The sequence below is a fragment of the Trachemys scripta genome, chromosome 11 (genome assembly GCF_013100865.1).
Source record: "Trachemys scripta elegans isolate TJP31775 chromosome 11, CAS_Tse_1.0, whole genome shotgun sequence".
NCBI classification, from domain to species: Eukaryota; Metazoa; Chordata; order Testudines; family Emydidae; genus Trachemys; species Trachemys scripta.
In genome coordinates this window covers 52,710,236-52,736,501 of record NC_048308.1, presented here as the reverse complement: position 1 = coordinate 52,736,501, position 26,266 = coordinate 52,710,236, and the positions used below count along the sequence as shown (strand labels likewise).

The following is a 26,266-nucleotide window of genomic DNA, read 5'->3' as shown; positions in this document are numbered from 1 at the left end:
ATTGTCCAAAAGGATTTTCTCTTTCCTCCCACCTTTCCCTTTCCTTTATTTACTTTCACTCCCTATAACTTATTGTCTCTCTTCTTGAATATTCATGTACATTTTACACTGGTCTCCTAAATTAACCTCTCCAGTCACAATACCTCTTCCACCCCCTCCTCTCTGGTAGTTTGTCCTGATGTGTGGTTTAACTAATCTCCTTTGGCAGATCATTGCTATAGAATGTCCCAATCATCGCATATGAGTCCCCTGCTGCTGTCCTTAACAATTTTTTAAAGAAGGTTGCATATACTTTCCCAAATGGTTGAGCTGACCTATTCCATTAGCCCTATATGAAAAGCTTTGTTCAAGAAGAATCAGAGTTTAAAACATGTTTCAGTGGACCCAACCTAACAGCCCACTAAAATTTGCAAAAATGTATGCAAAGGTCAAAATAACAATTTACCAGTAGATTATTGGGCTCAAAACTGTCGTGCTAAATGCTTAGTAGGCTTCGACTTTCATTGCTATGTAACACCCCTTACTTAATAGACAAAAGTGTATAAGGGCACTGTCCTCAATCTGTGCATAGAACTCTTACTATGATATCTGGGAAGCTCCCAAAATGTACACTTAAAAAGATAGTAAACCGTTCTCTCTCTCTCTCCTTTGTAGTCAGCAGGGACTGGCCTTTATTTGGCATGATTCTGTTTTGTTTCTCTTCCTTTGTTGTTGTTGTTGTTTTTTTTAGTGAGGGAGCATTGTGTGAAGGACATACCAAAGAAGCAGGTTGTGAGGTTTTATTCTGAAGCAGATGGGCTGTTGTGTTCTGAACTAACTGTAACTCTTTTAAGGTCAGCAGCTTCATACCTTTGCCCAGAGAACTACAACAATCTGTAAACAGGTGAAGGCTTTGGAAATGGTGGAGCAGTCATTCATTGTCTCTCTCTGGATACAATTTGAGCGAAATGAGTGAAACCATGTCAGTGGGATCCTTCTATCCTCTGTCACATCTGTAAGGCAGGTCAGCAAGATTCCATGGCTGATGATATCTAATGCTGGAGAGAGAGCTCCAGCTATATGCGTATGGGTGTCCAGGGCTAAAAGGAGATCCTCCACCAGTGTCACATGCACCACTTTTGTTCCAGTCAGATCCTGGCCCGAAACCTTATTGGGAAGGTTCCAGAACACTGGCAGCATCTACATTATTAGTTCCCATTCTTTTGGGATTGGAAATCTTTCCATGTGTGAATAATCTGCACATACTCCTCCCACATCCCTGCCTCTGGGAATCGTCATTCAATCTGCATTCTCTTGCTCTCCCTTGCCCCCATTTTCAGTCTCTGTTCTCTTTGTTCATTCTTGTCTCTTTATAATTATGTTTTTGCAATCTTCGATTCCATATCTGGTTCATTTTCTTTTACTCCACTAGCTTTTCCTCAGTTTTCTCCTCCTTTTCTCTGCCTCTCTCTTCTCCCTCTTCTTTGTCTCAGTGTGAAGCCACCATTTTTCTGCCCCTCTCTCAAAGTTCTCCCCCAAGTTCCCTCTCTCTCTGTCTCTGCCAACAGCTTCCCCACCTTTTCTCCCCCTTTGCTTTTTCCAGTCCCCTCCCAATTCTCACATTCCCACCCTCTAATTTCTCTCTTCATTTTCTCCTTCTCTCTCCTCTTCTTCACTTCAAGCCTCCCCACTGCTCTTCCTGTCACTCCCCTGGTTGGGCCCTACCTTTTTCTCTGCCCCTCCTCCTGGTTAGCTGGCCATATGACAAATGTTGCCAGGGACAATTCTTCTAATAAGCAGTGGGTCTGCTGGGGGATTCTGGTGAAACCAAAGGTATATTCTTTTTAGAAGGTGAAAGAAAGAACAAAGAGAGAAACTACACATGGGAATTTGCTATAGGCAGAAACCATTATTATTAGTGGCAGGTGGACTCTGGAGAGAGGGGGTGGGAGTAGATGGTTGGATATGTTCCAAAGAAAGGTGGATTGGAGATAATATACCAAGACCCCAGAGCTGGGTGTTACTACATGAGAGGAAGTCCTCACCCATAATGGGAGGAGACATGCTTTTGGAAGGATGGTATCAAGGGGGAACAATTCTGATTTTGGACATCGCTAGTACCTCCCTAGGAGAACAAACTACAAACCCTTGACCTTTATTCCATTGCCAGGTAGTAGCATAGTTTCCCGTTGCATGTATATACATGAGGATAAGAGTTAATCCTTTAAATCTTATCTGTTTCTTTCTTAAATGAACCATTCATTATTTAAATATGCTGTAATTGGGATTTGTCTGTTGATCTGGGGTGCACGGAGGCTGCATTTCCCTGTGAACAATGGATCTCTAGCCTATAGGAGGAAAAGGAATCCAGTGGGATTAACTGGCTGTAGAGACCCAATCTTAGAAAAAAATGGTCTCACTAGGAGGCGTTTTAAGACCTTCTCACAAAGTGCCACAGTGAGCAGAATTTAGGCAAGGCTGACCTAAAGTGAGCACTCCCAACTTGGAAGCAACCCATTGTAACAGACCTTTATGTTTTAATATATGAATATGCCACTGCTTTATGAGCAGCTGTTGATTTTATTCACTGTGTGCAAGTGTAATCCTTGTAAAAATAATGCAAGCGCTGCTGGCAATGCTGTCATCAAATATTCATGAAGTGGCTGCTGTTTAGCCGTACGGCTCACTTGGTCTCTCAGCAGAAGCGAGACGAGGTGTGACACCAGGTCATTCGGAACATACAGCAAACCAGCAGTTCCACTCAGAACAGTTCACTCTTCAAGATGCTGGCACTTAAAACAGTGCGAGATTAAATAGCTACTTTTAAAGTAAGGCAGAATAACAGTATTGTAAGTGCCTTTCACTGTTAATGTGGTCTACTACTGTATGGGGGACCGAGATCAGATTTAGCAAACAGCCTGCAACTGTAAAAGGAACCAAATATGTTTGTTGTTATCATGTACCTTTCAAGGCTCATATATTATTCTAGAGTGTGAGTCAAGCTATTGGCAAGTAACTGGTTTGGCACAGCAGCCTTCTTAACACTATTATGATTGATGGGAATGCTTCTGGGAATGCTACCAAAAGCAAAAGAGGTATAAGGGGAGCCAGAAGTTCATGGGAGTGGGGAGGAGCACGTGTACAAGTGATGGGATACATGTGAAAGGACACGGTCCCTGGTTATCAGAAAGACAGAGGTTCGCTCTGATCTCATTGGTTTAAAGCCAGAGTACTTCCACTGAAGTCCATACAGAGAGACAGGAGCATGTCCATAATTGGTTGCTCTGGGAAGATACTGAATTTCCACTTCAGCAAAACTCCTTTAAATAAAATTAAAATCTATCTCCTCTTCCCCAAGGAAATTGGACCAATGTCCTTAAAGTGAGGATTGTATTGCTTACCCCGCTACTGTGAATTCAGTGCTACTATCACAGACCAACTTTGGTACTGAGTGCTGCTGTCACAGAGAAGGAGTCACATACAGCAGATTCTACCCTGAGTGATAGAATCACTGGGGTCCTATGACTACAGTCACTCCCAGACTATTATTTAGAAATGTGGGTATTAGAGATGAAAAATGGGAGAGGAACAGAGAGACACTGTTATGGTTCTCTTCTAGCAATTGGAGGCAAACCGCACAAGCTTGAGAGATTTAGGGTCAGATCCTCAGCTGGTGTATATAAGCTTTGTTCCATTGACTTCAGAGGAGATCTGCCAGATACTAGCTAAGTATCTGGCTCTCAGTTTGGATAAGCAGGCAAATGTTTGAATTTTTATCTGATTCTTCACAGAACATTTTCAGAGCCTTGAGACATCCTCTCTCTCTGAAACAGCCCCCAGCTTGGTCAGCAGCTGACTAGCAATGCCTGGAGCAGGTCAGCGCCTTCCCTTCATTCCCAAAAGAACCACGTTTCTCACAGGGACAGAAAGATCTGGTGAGTTCTATGATTTCCTGGAATTCTGCATTGCAATCTGGGGTGCAACTCAAGTGGAAGCCCTAGGCAGGTGACAAATTGGAAAAGTTCGATAGGGAGACTGTTGGGCCCTGTTTCCTTATCCGAAAAGCTAGGGAGTCTTGAGGCAGTAGGACAGCAGGTGAAAAACGGACCTGTCCTCCCTGACAAAAGATTCAGGGAGGACAAAAACTTTTGGTCTGTTCTTATTTGCTTATCATAGTATCTATTTATTTACTTATCTATTTATTGGGCAGTGGCAACAACTGCACAAGTTTGGAGAAGCAAGAAAAATCAGATACAGAAATCCGCACTACATTCTCTTATCACCTCTTTTTGCCTTATCCCTTCCAAGCCAGATCTAATTATCACTGGCTAATTTGGGGATGCTATTGCAAAATTCACTCTGCTATTCAGTTCAGCAAGAAGACATTATTTCACAGAAAGAAAGATGACATTTCTCCAATCAATCAGTTCAATACTCTCTTAAGCATAACCACATCCACAGCTTTATTGGGGTACTTTGACCAAGCTATTTTAATGGCTTAGGATACTTTAATTATTAATACATTAAGCTTCTTCTTTTTTTTACAAATACTGCTAGTTTAGCCTTTGGAATCTTGATAATGGACTTAATCTTCTAGGGCCAGATTGTGATACTCTTATTCATGGTAAAAATACTTTACCCCTAGTATTTCTAAGATACTACTGAGCATGAACAAAGATATCACATTCTGGCCCTCAGTTTAAGAGCAAAGTATGATGCTATAAAACGAGGGACCCCTCCATAATGTTTCCTTCCAAATGTATTGCTAAATCTGTGGGCCAAGATGAAATATTAGGTCCATTCAGGAACCATGGAAACATTCTTAAATATTCTGTTTAGTGTCATATGCCCTGAATTCTAAGAATTCAAATTGGTAGAGTTTGTCATATTGAGAAGTGAGGTAGAAATTGCCATGGATACAAATGTTAATATTAATATTAAAGTATTTTCTGAAAATTCTTGAGAAACAGAATGAAAGAAGCCTATAGAGGTGGAGGGCAAGAAGGATGCAAACATCTGCATGAATGTAATGAGTGTTTCCATGGAAAAGACACCTTGAAAACTAGCCTGAGCAGTGTAAACAAAACCATTTGCCTTGCTTTCGTTTTTGTTTATCTCTTTTTTTCAGAATGGTACAAAAGAACCCTAACTAATAAGGTTTCACATGTATCCTTATTTGTAGACTCCAAGAATCTGCAATTATGGTGGACCCTAAATTTGACATCATTTAGGATCTGGTTCTGATAAATACAATTTAGCTCTTATATAGCACTTTTTATGCATTGATCTCAAAGCATTTTACAAAAGAGATTAGTATCATTATCCCCATTTTACAGATGGGGAAACTGAGTCACACTTTGGTGACCTAACTTGACAAGGTCACCCAGCAGTTTAGTGGCAGATCTGGGAATAGAATTCAAGTCTTTGTCCAGGGCACGTTGAGTAGTACCTAAGTTCCTGAATAGTCCTGCTGAAATCAACACCCCAGTAGCAAAGACTTCCAAAGTGATGTCTAGGTGAGGCTAAGTATGGAGTCCTTCTGAATAAAGTTAACAAATGGACTTTAGGAAATTGAAAGAATATTAGCATCCAAGAATTCTCTTGATATCGTAGCTTAATACACAGCTGTTTGTTGAAGCAATTTACCTGAAGTCAAAATCATGAGTATTAATATCTCACTAGCTAGAAGTGAATGCTTAAGGTAAAACTTTGAGTTAATATATTTATTTACCCTTATTTAGTTTCCTATATCATCTCTTTTGAACATCTTTGAAGTGTTCTATGATTTATTATTTATGCTGGTGAAGAGAAGTGAGTGTGTAATTGTTAGTTTTGCAAGCCTAATGTTGCTGAGTCGATTTTTTCTGCATAGAACATCTATGGCTGATTTATTCTTGTTACTTTCTATGTAGCATTAAGGGATAGAACTTGTGGAAGTTTACTAGAACAAGCGCACAGAGGGTCTGTCTTGGTATATATGCCTTTACTAGTTTTCCTTTTGGATAATTAATGTTATTGCAGTATTAATACCATCTTAAGTTAATTTATTGAAAACGGCAATGGAGAAAATGTAATGGCACACATGGTATTCTTTCATATGTAGTAAATATGGCTGACATTAAGATTCCATTAAAACTTTAGATAGCCAAAATATACTTTTTGGCCCCGATTTTCATGAATCACGCAGTTCTAACTGCCTGCTTTTGGAATATGCAGTATTATATTGTAGCCATGTTGGTCCCAGGATATTAGAGAGGCAAGATGGATGAGGTAGTATCTCTTACTGGATAGACTACTCTTGGTGAAAGAGGCAAACTTTTGAGTTTCACAGAACTCTTCTTCAGATCAGGTCAGAAGAAGAGCTCTGTGTAAACTTGAAAGCTCTTTCACCAACAGAAATTGGTCTAATAAAAGATATTACCTCACCCACCTTGTCACTCTTGGAATATCATTTCTGGCAGCATTGTTTTTTTAAAGACAATTGCCAAGATTCTCAGAAGTGACTAGTGATTTAGAGTTTCTCAGCTTTTGGGTGCCCAACCGGATATACCTCAAAGGGGCCTGATTTTCAGGGGGTGGACACATTTCTGAAAAACCCTTTTCTGTGTCTCAAGTTGAATGAGTCATTTTGAAAATCTTTATCCTTTATAAAAGCCAGTGCTTCCAGGAATGACAGTGAATTAGCACTGTGTGACTTGAAGAAAAGGAGTACAGTGTAGGGACAAAAATTTCTGGGACCGACATTGCGTTATTCCAGGAACTCCAACAAATTTAATACAGAATGGTCTCTCTTTCTCTAGTGCTGGTTTCAAGGGAGTTATTCTAACAAACTCCTCTCCTTAACTAGTAAGACTATAAATAACAATGATTCAAAGGGAAGTGAAACTCAGTACAGTAGGTAGGCATTGAATTTGGAAGAGATGATGACTGGACACATCCTCCTGCTATACTGGTACATAATTATGTGGTAAGTGTCGTGTTTATTTTCCTATTACAAAGTGACACTCACATCTGAATAATAATAAATAATAATTAATATACTCTTTGATAATTTGGTTGGAGCTGATTCCTCTGTTTCATTTAAATCAAATCACTAAACATCCAGAGAGTAACAGACGCATAACAATAAATAGCATAAATAATAAATCCCTGCTTGACAAACTTTATTGCTGTTTTGGATAGAATTGTAAAATTAGTGGCTGACAGAAATTCAAGACAAATCATGTATTTGTATTCTAGTTAAACACCTGATACTGAATCTCAGGCAATCTTGTCTGAAAAACTAATTCACATTGGCTTGAATAGGAGCACTGCCATGTGGACTGAAAACTATCTACAGCACCATAATCAAAGGACAATGGTAAACGGCAATACACTGAAGTGAGGTTAGGTGTCTAGTGGGTCACTGCCAGTTATTTGACATTTCCGTTAGTGATATGGGAAGCAGGAGTAAACAACATGGTAATAAAATATGTAGATAGTATTCGGCAGCAGTCAGACAGGAAAGCAACACAAAGGGAACCAGAGAAATTAGAAACAGAGGAAGAGAATAACAAAATGAGATTCAGCTTGGAAAATGCAAGTCAATATATCTGGAGAAAAATGCTCTGAAGCATATGTACTCAATGGAAAGGACAAACTGGAAATCATTAATTCTAAAACAGACTTGTAAATGAGGCATGTTAGCAATGTCATATGGCAACCAAAAGGGTCAATACATTTTCGGGATGGATACAAAGATACAAAGCAGATAGTTAATAGTTTCTCTCTATACAGTTTTAATGCAACCACTCTGGAAATACTGCATACTTTTTTTGGCCCCCCTTTATTACTAGAGGGATCGGAAGGAATTCAGACAACAGATGTTGGAGGAATTAATTCATAAGCAAAGGTTAAATGAGTGAAACATAGGCAGTTTGTTTAAAAGGCAACAAAACAGGGGAAGCAATAACAGCCTAGAAATATTGCAAAACATAAATATCAAGGGTGATTTATAGAGCTATCTAGTGTGGTACATGGTGTAGGGAGAACTCTTTTTTCCTTTGTTCTCTCCTATTTTCTAGTACCTGAGGCTATGGCCCTGGGCCAAAACAAACCTGCAGAGTTAGGGCCCTAACTTTAGAGACCAAAGTTTGAAGATATTCACAATATTTAATAGCCCCCATACTCATTTTTTGATAAGTGGCCTAGAGATTTGAAAGGAGTTTGCAGTGAATAGTAGTCTGCTTATTTATGTATGCCATTGTTCTTAGTTTCTGCATTTATTTACCTTGGACTTAGAAACTCAAGATGCATGGCTAACTTTGAGCCTGGGGCTTTCTCACAAAGCAGGTAAGTGCCATGAAATGTTCGGCTGGCTGTATTCATCCTAGTTTTCAAGTGGCCGTATTATTTTTCTTAGTAGCTTTAAAAAAAACTAAGTAGGCAAAAAACTAAAAGCCTGAGCTAATGGGAAACTATTTTCCTGTTCCAGGAAAAGTTTTGAGATTTTGAAAAAAATCCCTTTCCTGATTTGGTACAAAAAGTCGAAATCTCAAAAATGTTCACAACCCAACAATCCAAACAAATATTTGGTTCAGGTCAACCAAATATTATAATTTTGACCTTTAAAAACTTTTTTTTACTTGTTTTGGCTTAAATTTTGAACTGAAAAATCATTTAAAACTGAAAAAATGGACTTTTAAAAAAAGAAAATAATGATTTTTTTGCAATTTCAATGCTTTTCCCCATAATATATTCTCTTCATTATATTCCTAATTTGCATTAGAATGAAAAATAAGTTCCATGGGGAACACATGACTTTCTTTGTTTCTTTGTACTTTTGTTATTCAAATTTCTTTCTCAATCTACATCAGGGGTCGGCAACCTTTCAGAAGTGGTGTGTCGAGTCTTCATTTATTCACTCTGATTTAAGGTTTCGTATGCCAGTAATACATTTTAATGTTTTTAGAAGGTCTCTTTCTATAAGTCTATAATATATAACTCAACTATTGTTGTATGTAAAGTAAATAAGGTTTTTAAAATGTTTAAGAAGCTTCATTTAAAATTAAATTAAAATGCAGAGCCCCCCGGACCGGTGGCCAGGATCCGGGCAGTGTGAATGCCACTGAAAATCAGCTCGCATGCCGCTTTTGGCAGGTGTGCCAAAGGTTGCCTACCCAGATCTACAGTAATGTTTTTCCTTTAATTGTTTTTTTTAAGCAAATATACTGCTTGGGAAAGGCGCTGAACTACAGCTGAGGAGACTGAAATCCTGCATTAATCCACAGAACAGGGCAGGACTGCCCAGAGGATTCAGGGGGCCTGGGGCAAAGCAATTTTGGGGGCCCCTTCCATAAAGAAAAGTTGCAATATTATAGAATACTATATTTTCGTGGGGGCCCCTGTGGGCCGAGGGCCTGAGGCAAATCGCCCCTTTTGCCCCCCTCTCTGGGCGGCCCTGGAACAGGGATGGCACAGACAAAGGTAGCGAAGTTTTCCCACTAGGCTCACAAATGTGCATCAACCCTGGGGGAACATCTTCTAGAGATTAGTGGGTAGTTCAGTCTCCATGTCCATTCTCTCTCCTTTGCTTGTATGAGGCTAAAGAACATTGCCCTGCTGACAGGAGCGGCGCCAGGGTTTTTGCCGCCCTGGGCAGCAGCACTCCTCAGAGCATTCAGCAGCGGGGGTCCTTCCACTCTGCGTCTTTGGGGTGCTTCTGCGGTGGGTCCTTCACTCGACCCGGGACCCGTCGCCGAAGCGCCCCAAAGACGCAGAGTGGAAGGACCCCCGCTGCTGAATTGCCACCGGGGACGGCAAAATGGCGCCTCCCAAATCCAGCCTTCCTAGTCGACCACATAGCGTCGCCTAGTGGAAGCGCCGGCCCTGCCTGCTGTCAGTTGCATACCAAAAATACAACTTTTATAAATTATTGAACATCTTAAAATATAATAAAACCTGACTGCAAAAACAAGAACCGAAGGACATCTCACTTGATCTTTCTACTGTGAAAGACCCATTTCTTAGAAGTGGAATTATATTGGGTCAGAGTAGGAATTTATAGAGATGCTTTAATAATAAACTATGAGGAGTTGCAATTTCCCCAGTTAATATCTAAACTCACAAGTCACCAAAATAATGGAAAATGTGGAGGGTAGAGCTTTGGTAGTAGTTATCAGTTTGATTGGATTAGACTTTGCTCTTGGTCCAGTTTATACTCCTAATGTTAACAAAGGTGAATTTTATTATATTTCACAAAATGTTACTGTACCGATCCCCACTTTACAGTATATATATTAGAAGGAGGGGTGAAAGGTGTGAAATGAAATATTAGATCCAATTTTAGATAGAACTAGACCACCATACAACAATTCTGGGATTAATGAATGTGTGACATAGGATTAACAGAAGTCGGAAGAACTTTTCACCTAAAAATAGATAGATACATAATCTTTCCCAGAGTGACAAGATGTTTTTCCAAGCAATTTTTACATGACCTCAACCAATGTAATTGCTGGGGTAGTCTGGCTCCTGATTTTCAGTCCACTTCCCTGAATTGTTAGTTCTGTCTGTGGTGGCCAAGAATATAAATGACAAATCTCTTTACAATAAAAAATAAAGGTTCATATTTTTAAAATGTAGGGCCAAATCCTCAGCTGGTGTTAATCAGCACAGTAGAGAATTTGGCCCTGAATGCTAATATTGTATGGCAAAATTTAGAGCAGGAAATTTCAAAATATCAGAGAAAAATGTTGAAAAAGGGAGAAAGGAGGTCTGTGTGCAAAAAGGTACCCAGAAGGCATTCCCAACTGCATACGCATCTGCCACAGTTATGTGCACAAACTGGGTAACTGCAGGCCCAACTTATTATCAGTATTATTTATTTGTACTACCATTGCACCTCGGAGCCATAGTCATACGGCTGCGACGGAGCCGTGATGATGTAGTATTTGATATCTCATGACTAATGCACCTGCAAAATTCAGAATCAAGTCTAAAGTAGGCTCACAATTTTTAATGTATTTCAAATTAAGCAGTTAATCTGTGTGTGAGGTTTACAACTCTTTCATCCTAAAAGGATAAAAAGGGAAGAAATGTAAACAGACAATAGAAAAATGATAGCTAGTTATTGGGTCACATGTGGTAGAATGCTGAGGTTTTATTTTCTTCTGGAACCACTACCTCTTATAAACCTCATCCATCATATGTAATGAGAGCTGTCAGGAATATTTAGCTGAGAAATAGCTACTTGATATGCTAATGGTGGTCCCTTAGTGAATTCATTTGGTTCTGCTGCATGACATAAATGGTTTTCATAATCTAATGAATGATGTGTGTAATAGAGGTAAGGCCACAGGGAATGACATTGTGAAGCTAGTGAAAGTACTATGCATATACATATATATGTGTATATATATACTTATGTATGAATTTTATAAACACATACACACAATTGCTTTTGCAAGGTGGACAGAATAAACACAATGTAGATATATACAAAAATATATTTAGTAACACTTTTTATGTTAATAAATATTCCAAATTCTTTATTCCAAAATCAATGCATACATCGAAGTACCTAGATAGATAACCAGACTTCTGCTCACTTTCGAGGCCTATCCTCATACTACCTATCATCTCTCATACACTACCAAGATGTCATCTCCTGCCTCCTTTCTGTCAGTGATGGCAGCCTTCTTTTCCCACTTGTTACATTTTCAAACCAGTACCTTTGTGCTTTCTCCCATGCTGCCCCTCACAGTTGGGAGAAGTTAACTTCCTCAAAGCTACCTCATTGTCCTCCTGCAAATCCCTCCTTAAAACCCTACTTTGGTGTGCTTCCTGCCTTTAAAAAAACTTGACACTGGTTAGGCAACTGGTATGCTGAGCTTACTGCCTATCATGCCGACCACTATTGTTTCATTGTTTTCTTGGGTTCTCCTATCTCTGCATGTTGTATCTTGTCTTATATTTAGATTGTGAGGTTTTTTGGGCAGGAACTATTTTGTTGTTCTGTGTTTGTACAGCTCCTAGCACAATGGGGAACTGGTCCATGACTAAGGAGCTTAGACGCTACTGCAAGTCAAACAATAAATAATGAGAGAGTGAGAAGTAGAGTGCAATGCTCATTTTATCCTTCTTGCGTTCAAAACTAATGGCTGCTGACTAGTGCTGGGCAAATAAATTATTTTTTAGTTCATTAGCAATTTCAAAAAGTAAAAAAATATTGATTTCCATTTGGACTGAAACCTTAAATTTTTGAAACTTTTGGTGTATTGAAAAGTCAAAAACATTTTATTTTGGGTTGAATGAAATGAAAGCATTTTGTTCTGATTTTGATCATTTAAATGTGTATACATCTTTTTTAAAAAGCAAAAGAAAGGACAATTTGAAGCCAAAGGCATTTTACAACAAAAAATCAAAACATTGCTTTTGAAAATGTTGAAGTAAAACACTTGGATTATTTCAGATATTTTTTTTTATGAACAAAAGTGTTTCATGAAACCAACACAAATTTGCAAAACATTTTGGTGTTTTCAAATCTGTATTTTTCAGTGAAAAAAAAATTTTGATGGAAAAATTTTGTGCAGCTATTCTGGAGACCTCAATTTTTTGTTCTGTTCTTAAAGATAGACACAATGTCAAAAATTGTGAGGGAGGTTGAGACAATTGTATGAAAATCAAATCCAACTCATCCCTCCACATCTGAACACACGTACAAATATCTGAATACAAAATCTTTATTGGGAATGACTCAGACCTAGATGTCAAGAAGTCTGAGACCTACAGTGTAGTTACAAATTCAACAGATGTGAGGGATCAACCCAGGAGGTCACTAGGAATAGCAAGAATCAACTAGGCAGGATTAAAAAGTCAGAAAAACATCCCATTAGAATCTGTTCTGAGTAATTTTCTTTGGTTTGAGACTCATATGTTTAAAATGGACAACGATTATCCTTTAGGCTAAAAGTGATTTTTAATAAGTAGTAATGCCCCAAACACATCATTGCCTGGGCATTGCAAATACGATTGGTTGTATGAGCATTTCCCTTACTTTAATCACTTCATATATGAGTTTGCAAAATTGGGGCCAGGGTTTGACTAGGGTTGCCAACTTTCTACTCCCACATAACCGAACACCCTTACCTGCCCCTGCCCTCCTCCGAGGCCCGGCCCCCACTCACTCCATCCCCCTTCCTCTGTCGCTCGCTCTCCCCACCCTCACTCCCTCATTTTCACTGGGCAGGGGCAGGGAGTTGAGGTGCGGGAAGGGGTGAGGACTCCGGCTGGGGATGCAGGCTCTGGGGTGGGGACAGAAATTAGGGGTTCAGTGTGTGGGAGGGGGCTCCGGGCTGGGGCAGGTGGCTCGGGGGTGTGAGGGCTCTGGCTGGAGGTGAAGACTCTGGGGTGGGACTGGGTGTGACGTTGCACTCCATATGTGTGACTATAATGTAACTGGGATATGCTTTATGCACAAGGTCTCTTGTAAGGTATCATTACAAAGCTTATAATCTACTGAGTGTGTTCATCCTATTTGTATGAATGTATCATTCTTGTATCTGAAGATAGAAATATGAAGTATTACTCTGAAGTCCTATTGTAATTATGCAAAGTGTGGGCCATCAATGGTGGCTTGGAATCTTGATGGCTCCCATTGACTAGGACAATTGGTTGTGAATGGCTCTGTTTACTTGCAAACCTTCTGGGGTACATGCTGGCCAGCTCTGGAAGAATGGAGACTAGGGGTCTCACAGGACATGTGACCATGTTACATGATGCTGAAATCCATCTTAAAGCTGGTGCTTTTCCATTTAGAAGGAGGGGTGGGGACCCAGAGAGACAAAAGATTCCCGCCTTGGGCCAAAGCTATAAAAGGGGGTGGAACAGAACAAAGGGGGCTGCCAGTCATGAGAAATCCCCTAGTTACCACCTGAGCTGGAATTAACAAGGACTGTACCGGGGAAAGGATTGGGCCCAGACTAGGAAGGAGTCTAGTCTGTGAAAGAAGCTTATTGGAACACCTCTGAGGGTGAGATTTACCTGTATTCAGTTTCTTAATGTATTAGGCTTAGACTTACGTGTTTTGTTTTATTTTGCTTGGTAACTTACTTTGTTCTGTCTGTTATTACTTGAAACCACTTAAATCCTACTTATTATTCTTAATAAAATCACTTTTGTTTATTAGTAAACCCAGAGTAAGTGATTAATACATGGGGGAAACAAACAGCTGTGCATATCTCTCTGTTTATATAGAGGGTGGACAATTCATGAGTTTACCCTGTATAAGCTTTATACAGAGTATAATGGATTTATTTGGGGTTTGGATCCCATTGGGAACTGGGAGTCTGGGTGCTGGAGATAGGTAACCTGCAGCGTGGTTTTCAGTTAAAGCCAGCAGCTTTGTGGGCGTGGTTCAGACCTGGGTCTGTGTTGCAGCAGGCTAGCGTGTCTGGCTCAACAAGGCAGGGTTCTAGAGTCCCAAGCTGGCAGGGAAAACAGGCTCAGAGGTAATTTCAGCACAACAGGTGATAGTCCCAAGAGGGTCTCTGTGACCAAACCCGTCACATTGGGGATGAGGGGTTTGGGGTGCAGGACGGGTCTCCGGGCTCAGAGGGCAGGAGGGGGATCAGGGCTGGGGCGGGGGGAGGGGGTTGAGGCATGTGGGTGGTGCAGACTCTGGGGTGGGGCTGGGGCTGAGGGGTTTGGGGTGCAGGAGGGGCTGAGGGATTCAGAGGGCAGAAGGGAGACCAGGGCTGGGGCAGGGGGTTGGGGTGCAGGAGGGGATCAGGGATACAGACTCTGGGTGGTGCTTACTTCAGGCAGCTCCCGGAAGCAGCAGCATGTCCCCACTCTGGTTCCTACGTGGATGCAGAGCTGGTGCTTGGGGTGGAAACAGAGAGTGGAGGCCCCTGGCTGCCCCTACACATAGAAGGGCAGGGAGCCTATCTTAGCCCCACTGCACCACTGACTGGACTTTTAACGGCCCGGTCAGTGGTGCTGACTGGAGCTGCCAGAGTCCCTTTTTGACTGGGTGTTCCAGTCGAAAACTGGACACCTGGCAACCCTAGGTTTGACAGCAACCTAAACATTCTAGGAAAAATGTTTATAGACTCACGTATATTTTTCTGTAGCTGAAAGTTCTGGAGGCTTGTATCTAGTGGACACTACTGTTTTCTCGATCCTGCAAACTTTTAGTCAGAGTAAGTTAAGGTGGGGATATAAAGAGCAACAGTGGAACAGCTTCCAGCTGCTGTTGGGGTAGCCTCACAGCCGTAGCATCCCCTCTTCCATACAAGAGGTGGTGGGGTGTTTGGCTGATGGACTTGTGTAATGGCAGATCCATGAGGCACACACCTATCATAAACATAAAAATATAAGACTGGCCATACCGGGTCAGACCAAAGGTCTTTCTAGCCCAGTTTCCTGTCTTCAGACAGTGGCCAGTGCCAGATGCTTTAGAGGGAATGAACAGAACAGGGCAATTATTGAGTGATCCATCCACTGTCATCCAGTCCAGGCTTCTGGCAGTCAGGTTCAGGGACACCCAGAACATGGAGTTGTGTCCCTGAGCATCTTGGCTAATAGCCATTGATGGGCCATCGTATAGGAGACACCTCCTCTCCAACCCCACTTCCATGCTAGTGTAGCTGCAGCATCAAGTACAACACACTTTGTGGTATAATGGAACCAGACACTCTTGTCTCCCCTCTGTGCCCAATTGTGATGGTTCTCCATAGCCTCTTACCTCCTTTGTGCAGTTCAGCTCCACTGGTCCACTCCCTTTCAGGCTACATGTGCTAAGATTGGTGCAGTTTGCTTGCCTTAGATAATAGCAGAATCATAAACAAGGAGCAGTATAGATTTATTAAGGCTAAATATTGCCAGATAAATTCAACTGGTGGTTTTATGATAGAATTACAAAATTATATGCTGATGGCAACATCACAGATATACTATATTTGGATTTTAATGAACACTTGATGCACCAGACATTTTGCTCCCAGAACAAACTGGCTTGTAAATGAGCACCATGATAGGGACTGAAACCTGGCAGAAGGTCTGAAGCAACGATTAAGCTAAAATGATAATGTATCAGGTTGCAGGAAGATAATTTATAGGCTACTATAAGGACTTGTGTTACACCACATCTTATGTAATATCTTCATTAATGATCTAGAAAAGCAGATAAACATCAAAGTAATTAAATTTGCAGATGATATTAATCTCAGAGGAGCTATAAATATCACTGGGGACAAAAACATAGTAGAAGGGACCTAAATAAGTTATAAGTATGGACAGAAAATAACAGGAGATTAAATCTTGGAAAATTAAAGATAAGTGTATTTAGAGGAAATTAATCCAAACAGATTAAATGGGAGAGAGAGACCTAGGAAGCCATAATACTGCAAAGAGATCACAGGTGATAACAAATCGGAAATTAGACATGAATTTGCAATATGGCTGCAAAAAATTGTGATCTGCGGATGCATACAGAGCCATCAAGTTACAGAACAGGAAAACAAGACTTTCTCCTGTGGTTTTGGGGTGATTGCACCTGGAATACTATATATAGGTGAAGGCACTTCAATACTAAAAAGATCTTAACATGTTGGAGGAAATTCAAAGAAGGCCCACAAGAATCATCACTGGGCTGGATGTATTGATTTATGCAGAAAGATTAAAAGAATGAAATAGCCATGGTTTGGCTAAGAGTCAAGAGAGGATGTAGCAGTCTACAAATATTTTATGGGTGTGACTAGTAAATAGAAGGGGTATAAGAAGAGAAACAGGATGAAATTAGGAAATGGAAAATTTAGACAGGAAAAAAACTTGCAGATATTGTGATGTATCAGCTATGGGCCATCCTCCCAGGGAAGTGGTGGAAACCCCATCACATGGGATGCTTAAAACTGCATGTGATAAAGCACTATAAAATATTCTGTAAGGAACATTCCTGCTGGGGTGGGGACATCCAAAGGACCTAATTAGCCTCTCTCTCTCAATCTCATTCCTCACATTCCATGACTCTGTAGATTTTTTGTTTGTTTGTTTCCTTCCATTTCTCCATTTTCTGGACAGATTTTCTGGAAGCCTGATGTGGAATCACATTAGCCAGCTTTTATTCATTGCAGCATTATTTTTTCCATTGGCATTGTAGCATTGCTCTTTAAACACAATGGGGCCTGCTTTTCAAGGCACACAGCTCCCACTGACTCTAAAAGAGATTTGTTTTGTGAGTGCTGAACATCTCAAAAAATTAGGTCTGGGGACTTTTAGGATCTACCAGCTTTCTGCGGCACTCTTGGTTTTAATATTTCCTCTCATTTCACCCTGCTCACAAAGTTTCTTAACTTCCTCAATTTACAGTGTTTTATAAATAGTCTTTAATATTTGAGTTACTTAGATACCTGTCACATATTACAGGTTAAGACTGTATTTTACATGTAAGTTAAATAATGACAATAGTATGCTCCTGTTTAAAAAAGTGTAATATCAGTGTAGTCTAATTTATTTAAAACATGTAACTACCCCCAAAGGATTATTAATGATTTTATTACATTCCTGTTTCTTCTCCCACCTGGCAGATGGAGCAATGCAGATGGTTCTGCACCACATCATCAATATTTTTGTTAAATTCAAGTGAATGTTCTAATTTATACACCACATTTTGTCCTTATTGGATTTATACTCTCTGGCTTATTATTTAACAACCTGTATAGTTCAAAGGAGCTGCAATACTGAATGCTTCTTCTTTTTGTCTTTTTGCTATAGCTTGGATTGCAGTAAATTTGTTCATGCAGGGCCTGACTGAAGTGCTGAGTACCTGCAATTCCCAAGTCCAGCAACTCTTGAGATCTAGAGTCCGATCCTACACCACTTTCATGAATAGGAATTTGTTATTGACTTCTATGGGAGAAGGACTGAGACCAAATCTTTATTTTAGTTTTCTATAGGCTTTCATGTTTTAAATTATTTTAAAAGCTATTTAGGAATGTGTAGTATGTAATACTGAAAGCAGACTCAATATCTCAGTGTATCTGCTCTGCAGATCCAACACCTGTAGGTCTGTCTAGGGGAACCTAATCAGAATGGGGATGGGGGGAGGAGATGGATGTTGTAACACTTCAGACATCAAGCACAAGGAAAAATTTTCAGCAGCAAGATGGGATAGTTTGAAACAATAACACATCAGTGATCAGCTAGTAAACAATTTGATTTTCCAGGTGAGAGGTTCCTTTTTCTTTATGAAAATACTTACATAATATTGGAGCTTTGTTAGTACACAATGGTATTGCACATTACAAAAATTGTAACCAATTCAAAATAGCCACTCTCTTAAAGTTAAACCACTCTTTTATAATTTCTTTTGGAACTGAACAATCACATTAACAGTGTGAGGGCTTCTCATGTGCTTAAAGATAAGCATGTGCTCAGGTAATTTGCTGGATCAGGGCCTTAATCCTCAGTGCTTATGATGATTAGTTATTTTGTTTGACTAATACTCTACTATACAGTATATGGGTCAAATTTTATGCTGACTTAACACCATTAACTTCATTAGTTATGCTAGCAGAGAATTGGGTCCTACATCTTACTGCTAGTGGGATACTGAAGCAAATGGAATTAACTAAACTACTTGAAGATAAGCACATGCTCAAGTGCTTTGCTGGACTGGGACAATTCTGACAAGTGCTGAATGTAACACTGGAAGTTATTTGTTTTCTCTGTTTAAACTGGACACATGCAAGCTCTTCCTCCTGATAGCTTTCAGCATTTCTTTGCTGCTGTCTGCTGGCTTTTCAATCGATAGATGTAATCTAAGCTACACGGCCACCCAGTTCTATTTTCTATTCTAGGATGATGTTAGCTGGTCAAAGCCCTTCTTCCTGGAACATACATAAAGCAAACTCATTTATAAGGAAATTTAGGATAATCCAAACGAGATACAAGTAGTTCATGATCTAACATTTGTTAGCTGTTAAATGAGAAAAATATGGCACAAGGCATTTCTATAATAAAGTAAGTCAAATTTAAAGTAAACACATACAAATTCATCACTGACGGTTTACATAGAGACAGTGCATAGGCAAACAGCTATTACCACATAAACATTACATTTACCTACACAAAACATCACAGTCAGAGACATACTCGCTGGGAGTACAGTGGACACTTCTGGCTTTCTTGAGAGGGAGGGTATAAAAAGGGGTCTCTCATACCTTTGTTGATCTCCATTTTCTCTTTAGTAATTCCTGAAGAGTAGAAGGAATAGCGTGGCAAGGAAATGAGAGGTGAAATATGCTGGTGTCAGCTCATTGACAAACCAGCATAAAACTGGAGGAATGCAGCGGTGAACGAGGCCCATATTTTCATACCCACTTTGTCCCTTTGTTTCTCGAGTTACAGTTGTAGGAGGACTTGAAATTGAGGTGCAATTTGCCATATACTATGAATGAAAGAACATCCTTACAGAAATACCCCCCAAACCTCAAATGCCTACTGTAAAATGAGAAGACTTGATACTCCTCTCTCCTTTAAATGCTGCTGCTCTGAGCTTTCTCCCCTGGGCCTCTTCATATCTACCACCTCCATCCCTCACCTTATCATTTCCCCCCTGCCTACTTATCTTGCCTCCTTGTCACTCTGAAGGTCCCTGGGTAGGCTGCCCCCACTGCCCTTTCTCAGGGTCTCACCAAGTTCAGCTCCACAGATGTCAGGCCCTGTTCTGGGACAAAATTCTGCAATTTGCCCACTCTCAGACCATGACCTGGGTTACAGCCTTCCCTTGGTACTAACCATGACTAATTCATCGAGTCCAACTGGGACTGGACCCTGCAAAGTTGTCTTTCAGGAGCCTATGGACAGTAGTAGTATGCGGTGTCCCAGAAGCCATTTCTCCAAAACAAAATAGGATTTATTTTGCCCAGAAGGTTACACAGCACTTAGAGGAGTGGTTTTAAAAATAACAAAGAAACTTATATTCATACTGGCCCAAATAAGTATCTCCCTCTGGATGCTTGTAAACAGGAAATCCATTTTTGGTAAGTAAGTTTATTCAGTTTCCCCATGCATTCACCAGTCCATTGGCTGATAGGTGCTCCACAGTATGAATATTGTCTTAACTGCTAATATATCCCAGTGCTACCCAGGCGAATATTATCCCCCAAGCAATAGGTTATAATAGAGCTACAATCTCCACATGAGAGCAGAACGAGCTTTCTTATTCCTTGGCCATTCCAAATACTTACAACATAAATATTCAGGGGCTGGTTAATTCCCTTGAGATAGTGACAAAGAGGTCTTTCCACCCATAATCAGGAGGGCCCACCACACTCAAGTGCTGACAGGATTTATGAGCTCACATTTTCATGTGTTTTTATCATTATCCTTACACACTCAGGCACTCTGCTCATGAGTTACCCTATTTATAAGCATCACCCTGTTACGAGCAGCTCATCCATTTTTTATTTGGATAGGAGATTCATGACAGGTATCTGAGATCACTTCTGAAGCCTGAATTCAGTGTACACTAGGATAGCATTTTTGCAACGAGTAGTAGAGATGCTACCGAGATGAGTCAGCCTTCTGCATCCTGGTGCCTTGCTCGATCCCAAGGCATTCGCTGAATTTCTGACAACTCCACATGCAGCAGCAGACTGCAAAGGGAGGCTTAGATTTAATTTCTGATTTTCCCATGGTCTTAGGCATGATTGACAGCATCTGCTGATTGATTTTAATGTGGCAGAGAATGAGGAACTGTGTGTTGTGAGGAAGATTTTCCACGAGCTGAGTCCTACAAAAAGGGGAAACTCGGTCAAACTACAAAGGATGAATATAAACAAATAACAGAAGTATGTAGGGACAAAATTAGAAAAGCCAAGGCACAAAATGAGATCAAACTAGCTAGGGACATAAAAGGAAATAAGAAAACATTCTACAAATACATTAGAAGCAGGACGAAGACCAAGGATAAAGTAGGCCCGTTACTCAATGAGGGGGGAAAGACAATAACAGAAAATGTGGAAATGGCAGAGGTGCTTAATGACTTCTTTGTTTCAGTTTTCACCAAGGTTGGTGGCGATGGGACATCTAAAATAGTGAATGACAGTGAAAATGAGGTAGGATCAGAGTCTAAAATAGGGAAAGAACAAGTCAAAAATTACTTTGACAAGTTAGATATCTTCAAATCACCAGGCATGATGAAATGCATCCTAGAATACTCAAGGAGCTGACTGAGGAGATATCTGAGCTATTAGCAATTATATTTGAAAAGTCATGGAAGATTGAAAAAATTGGGTTTGTTTAGTCTGGAGAAGAGAAGACTGAGAGGGGACATGATACATAAAAGGTTGTTACAAGGAGCAGGGAGAAAAATTGTTATTCTTAACCGCTGAGGATAGGACAAGAACTAATGGGCTTAAATTGCAGCAAAGGTGGTCTAGGTTGGACATTACGAAAAACTTCCTAACTGCCAGGGTGATTAAGCACTGGAATAAATTGCCTAGGGAGGTGGTGGAATCTTCATCATTGGGGATTTTTAAGAGCAGGTTGGACAAACACCTCTCAGGGGTGGTCTAGATAATACTTAGGCCTTGTCTACACTACGAGAGTAGTTCGATTTTACTTAAATCGAATATTTGGAATCGATATTGCAAAGTCGAACGTGTGTGTCCACACTAAGGACAGTAATTCGACTTTGTGAGTCCACACTAACGGGGAAAGCGTCGACATTGGAAGCGGTGCACTGAGGGCAGCTATCCCACAGTTCCCGGAGTCCCCGCCGCCCATTGGAATTCTGGGTGGAGCCGCAAATGCCTTCTGGGTAAAAAAAAAAGGGGCCAGGGTGCTTTTGGGTAACTGTCGTCATCCGTCCATCACTCCCGCCCTCCCTCCCTCCCTGAAAGCGCCGGCGGGAAATCATTTCGCGCACTTTTCAAGTCATTGACAGCGCGGACGCCACAGCACTGTGAGCATGGAGCCCACTGCAACCATCGCTGCAGTTGTGGCCGCTCTCAACGCCTCGCAGCTTATCATACAGGTTGCCCTGAGGCAGATGCAGAAAAGTCAGGCGAGGAGGCTACGTCAACGCGGTGATGACCTGAAGTCTGAGAGTAGCACAGACCTCTCAGAAAGCAGGGGACCCAGCGCCGAGGACATCACGGTGGCAATGGGTCATGTTGATGCTGTGAAACGGCGATTCTGGGCACGGGAAACAAGCACTGAGTGGTGGGACCGCATAGTGCTGCAGGTCTGGGATGAATCACAGTGGCTGCGAAACTTCCGCATGCGGAAGGGAACTTTCCTTGAACTTTGTGAGTTGCTGTCCCCTGCCCTGAAGCGCAATGACACCCGGATGCGACCAGCCCTGACTGTCCAGAAGCGAGTGGCCATAGCCCTCTGGAAGCTTGCAACGCCTGACAGCTACCGGTCAGTCGCGAGCCAGTTTGGGGTGGGCAAATCTACCGTGGGGGTTGTTGTGATGCAAGTAGCCAAGGCAATCGTTGATGTACTGCTGCCAAAGGTAGTGACCCTGGGAAACTTGGAGGCGATCATAGATGGCTTCGCAGCGATGGGATTCCCAAACTGCGGTGGGGCCATAGATGGAACTCACATCCCTATCCTGGCACCGGACCACCAGGCCAGCCAGTACATTAACAGAAAGGGCTACTTTTCCATGGTGCTGCAAGCACTGGTGGACCACAGGGGACGTTTTACCAACATCAATGTCGGATGGCCGGGCAAGGTTCATGACGCTCGTGTTTTCAGGAACTCTGGTCTGTTTAGACGGCTGCAGCAAGGTATTTACTTCCCGGACCACAAAATAACTGTTGGGGATGTGGAGATGCCTATAGTCATCCTCGGGGACCCAGCCTACCCACTAATGCCCTGGCTCATGAAGCCCTATACAGGTGCCCTGGACACTGAAAAAGAACTCTTCAACTACCGGCTGAGCAAGTGCAGAATGGTGGTGGAGTGTGCTTTTGGACGTCTCAAGGGGAGATGGAGAAGCTTGCTGACTCGCTGTGATCTCAGCGAAACCAATATCCCCATTGTTATAGCAGCTTGCTGTGTGCTCCACAATCTCTGTGAGAGCAAGGGGGAGACCTTTATGGCGGGGTGGGAGGTTGAGGAAATTAGCCTGGCTGCTGATTACGCCCAGCCAGACAGCCGGGCGATTAGAAGAGACCAGCGGGAAGCGCTGTGCATCCGGGAGGCTTTGAAAGCAAAGTTCCTGAGTGAGCAGGGTAACCTGTGACTTTCTAATTTTGTGTACAGAGAAGCCTTCACCCCACTTCCAACACACGTTTCAAAATAAAAATAGTTCTACTTTGTTAAAGCACACCGTTTTCTTTAATACTGTTTTCGCGGGAATTTTTTAAAACTGGGACGCAGACTGTGGTGCGGAGCGGGTGTAGTGTAGTCGCGCGAATGCAGCTTCTAAACTCAAGGACTGACAGGCTCCGCTGCGGTGGGATGGTTCTTTCAACGGAGCCTGTCACCCCTCCTGATACGGACTGTGTGTATGGGGGGTCTATGTGAGTTTGTGGCAGGGGTGGGACGGTTACAGATCCCCTGCTGTGTGGCTCTGTGATCCTGCCTAAGGACCGCCGCTTAAGATCTCTAACTGCCCTCCCCTGACACAAAGTCACAGAGCAACCCACCCCCCACCACATAACATGAAAAGAACCTCCCAGACTAACCAGGGTAAGTAGTCACTGCATCACTGCACTATGTATGTGCCCTGCTGCTGTGCCTGCCCCCGACTATGTACCCTGCCAAAGGTGACTGTCCTGTCCAATTACCAACCCCCTTTCCCCCCCTCCTCCAAAAGAACATGATGGAAACAGTAGTTAACAGAAACATATTTTTTATTATCAACTACACATGGGACTGGGAAGTGAAACTTGGACGGGGGCTTGTGTCAGGCGGGAAGGAAAGAACTTGTCAAACTTTGGGGAATGAGAGCCTTCTGCTGCTCGAGCTCTCTGCAGGGGTGGAGTGAGAGTTAGCAGGGACTCTGCCGCCTCTCCTTCTGTGCACTTTGGGTGAAGGGAGTATGGGACTTGGTGGCGGGGGAGGGCGGTTAGAGATGGACTGCAGCGGGGCTCTGTCCTCCTGCCTCCGTTCCTGCAGAACATCCACAAGGCGCCGGAGCGTGTCCGTTTGCTCCCTCAGTAGTCCAAGCAGGGTTTGAGTCGCCTGCTGGTCTTCCTGACGCCACCTCTCCTCCCGATCCATGTTGGCTTGGTGCATTTGGGACAAGTTCTCCCGCCACTGGGTCTGCTGTGCTGCCTGGGCTCGGGAGCAGGCTATAAGCTCTGAGAACATGTCCTCCCGTGTCCTCTTCTTCTTATGCCTAATCCTCCCTAGCCTCTGGGAGTGTGATGACAGGCTAGGTTGTGAGACAGTCGCAGATGGGGCTGTGGGAATGGGAAAAAGGGAGTGAATTCCTCAGAAAGATAAATGTAGTTGTGAACAAAGAACATAGTCTTTCTCTGTGAACAGGACCATGCACAGCACCTATCACATGCGCACTCAGCACAAGGTCGAATTCTCGGCCTTCGCATTCAGTGTCTGGGGTTTTGCAGAGCACTTTTGAGAACCCTGTCAGGACAACGGAATTGCTCTTGCACGCAGACATGGTAAGCCGTAGATTCGTGGCAGCTTAAAACTTTAATATTAGCAATGGCCTCATTTCACATTGAAATCAATGTCGGTCCCTGCTGCCAGCAATCCGGCAAGCAGGAAGTCTGCTCCTGTCCCACACCCTCGCGGCTGTCCCCGGGAACGATCCCTTTCGGCTGACCCTCTCCCGCCTCCACCGCGTGGCTGCAAACCAGCGGTTACAGTTCTGTAAAGGAACGGTAAAGCAGTCCCAACACTAACATTCCCCTACCTCATTCAAAGCAGGTCATCATGAGCGACATCACCCTCATGAGGATCTCTGAGAGCGACAGACAGAGAATGCTCCGGGAAAGCCTTCAAAGACCAGGGCCGTATGCCGCCATGCTGTGCCAAGCAATGATTCCAGAGTACTTGCTAGTCTCGTGGCGCGGCAACGTGTCCTACTACGGAGGACCCAATAAGGCCGCTCTCCCCAAGAACCTAATGCAGCGGATTTCAAATTACCTGCAGGAGAGCTTCCTTGAGATGTCCCAGGAGGATTTCTGCTCCATCCCCGGACATATAGACCGCATCTTACTGTAGCTGCAGTAGCAGGGACTAAACAGTAGAGCGGCTTGGGCAGGACAATCATGCAAAACCGGACATTGCTAGATTTTTTTCAAATAGTTGCACTGCCCATGACTGAACCGTTAAGTTAATCAAACTAATCATGAGAAACCCATTTTTTAAATTGTTAATAATCATGTTCTGTTACAAATAAATGTTTAGATGTTTACAACACTTACTGGATGATCCTTCACCAGATTCTGTGTCCGGGGTAACGGCTGGGGAGGGTTGGTAGGGGATCTCTGTAAGGGTGATGAAGAGATCCTGGCTGTCGGGGAAATCAGCGTTGTGAGCGCTGTCGACTGCCTCGTCCTCCTCATCTCCTTCCTCATCTTCCCCGTCCGCTAACATGTCCGAGGATCCGGCCGTGGACACTATCCCATCCTCAGAGTCCACAGTCAGTGGTGGGGTAGTGGTGGCGGCCGCACCGAGGATGGAATGCAGTGCCTCGTAGAAACGGGATGTCTGGGGATGGGATCCGGAGCGTCCGTTTGCCTCTTTGGTCTTCTGGTAGCCTTGCCTCAGCTCCTTGATTTTCACGCGGCACTGCGTTACATCCCGGCTGTATCCTCTCTCTGCCATGTCTTTAGAGATCTTCTCATAGATCTTTGCATTCCGTCTTTTGGATCGCAGCTCGGAAAGCACGGACTCATCGCCCCACACAGCGATGAGATCCAAGACTTCCCGATCAGTCCATGCTGGGGCCCTCTTTCTATTCTGAGATTGCACTGCCATCAGTGCTGGAGAGCTCTGCATCGTTGCCAGTGCTGCTGAGCTCGCCACGATGTCCAGACAGGAAATGAGATTCAAACTGGCCAGACAGGAAAAGGAATTCAAATTCAAATTTTCCCGGGGCTTTTCCTGTGTGGCAGTTCAGAACATCCGAGCTCTTACTGCTGTCCAGAGCGTCAACAGAGTGGTGCACTGTGGGATAGCTCCTGGAGCTATTAGCGTCGATTTCCATCCACACCTAGCCTAATTCGACATGGCCATGTCGAATTTAGCGCTACTCCCCTCGTCGGGGAGGAGTACAGAAGTCGAATTAAAGAGACCTCTATGTCGAACTAAATAC

The 26,266-nt window shown here is 42.5% G+C and overlaps 1 long non-coding RNA gene across 1 annotated transcript in view; it reads left to right on the top strand.

Moving 5' to 3' along the window:
• Nucleotides 1-6,813: 6,813 nt before the first annotated feature.
• The window catches only part of LOC117884745, a 38,493-nt gene continuing 19,040 nt past the window's right edge, over nucleotides 6,814-26,266 (top strand). Inside the window, exon 1 of the long non-coding RNA XR_004647655.1 lies at nucleotides 6,814-6,946. This is a non-coding gene — a long non-coding RNA (uncharacterized LOC117884745). The remainder of the gene's footprint in view (nucleotides 6,947-26,266) is intronic.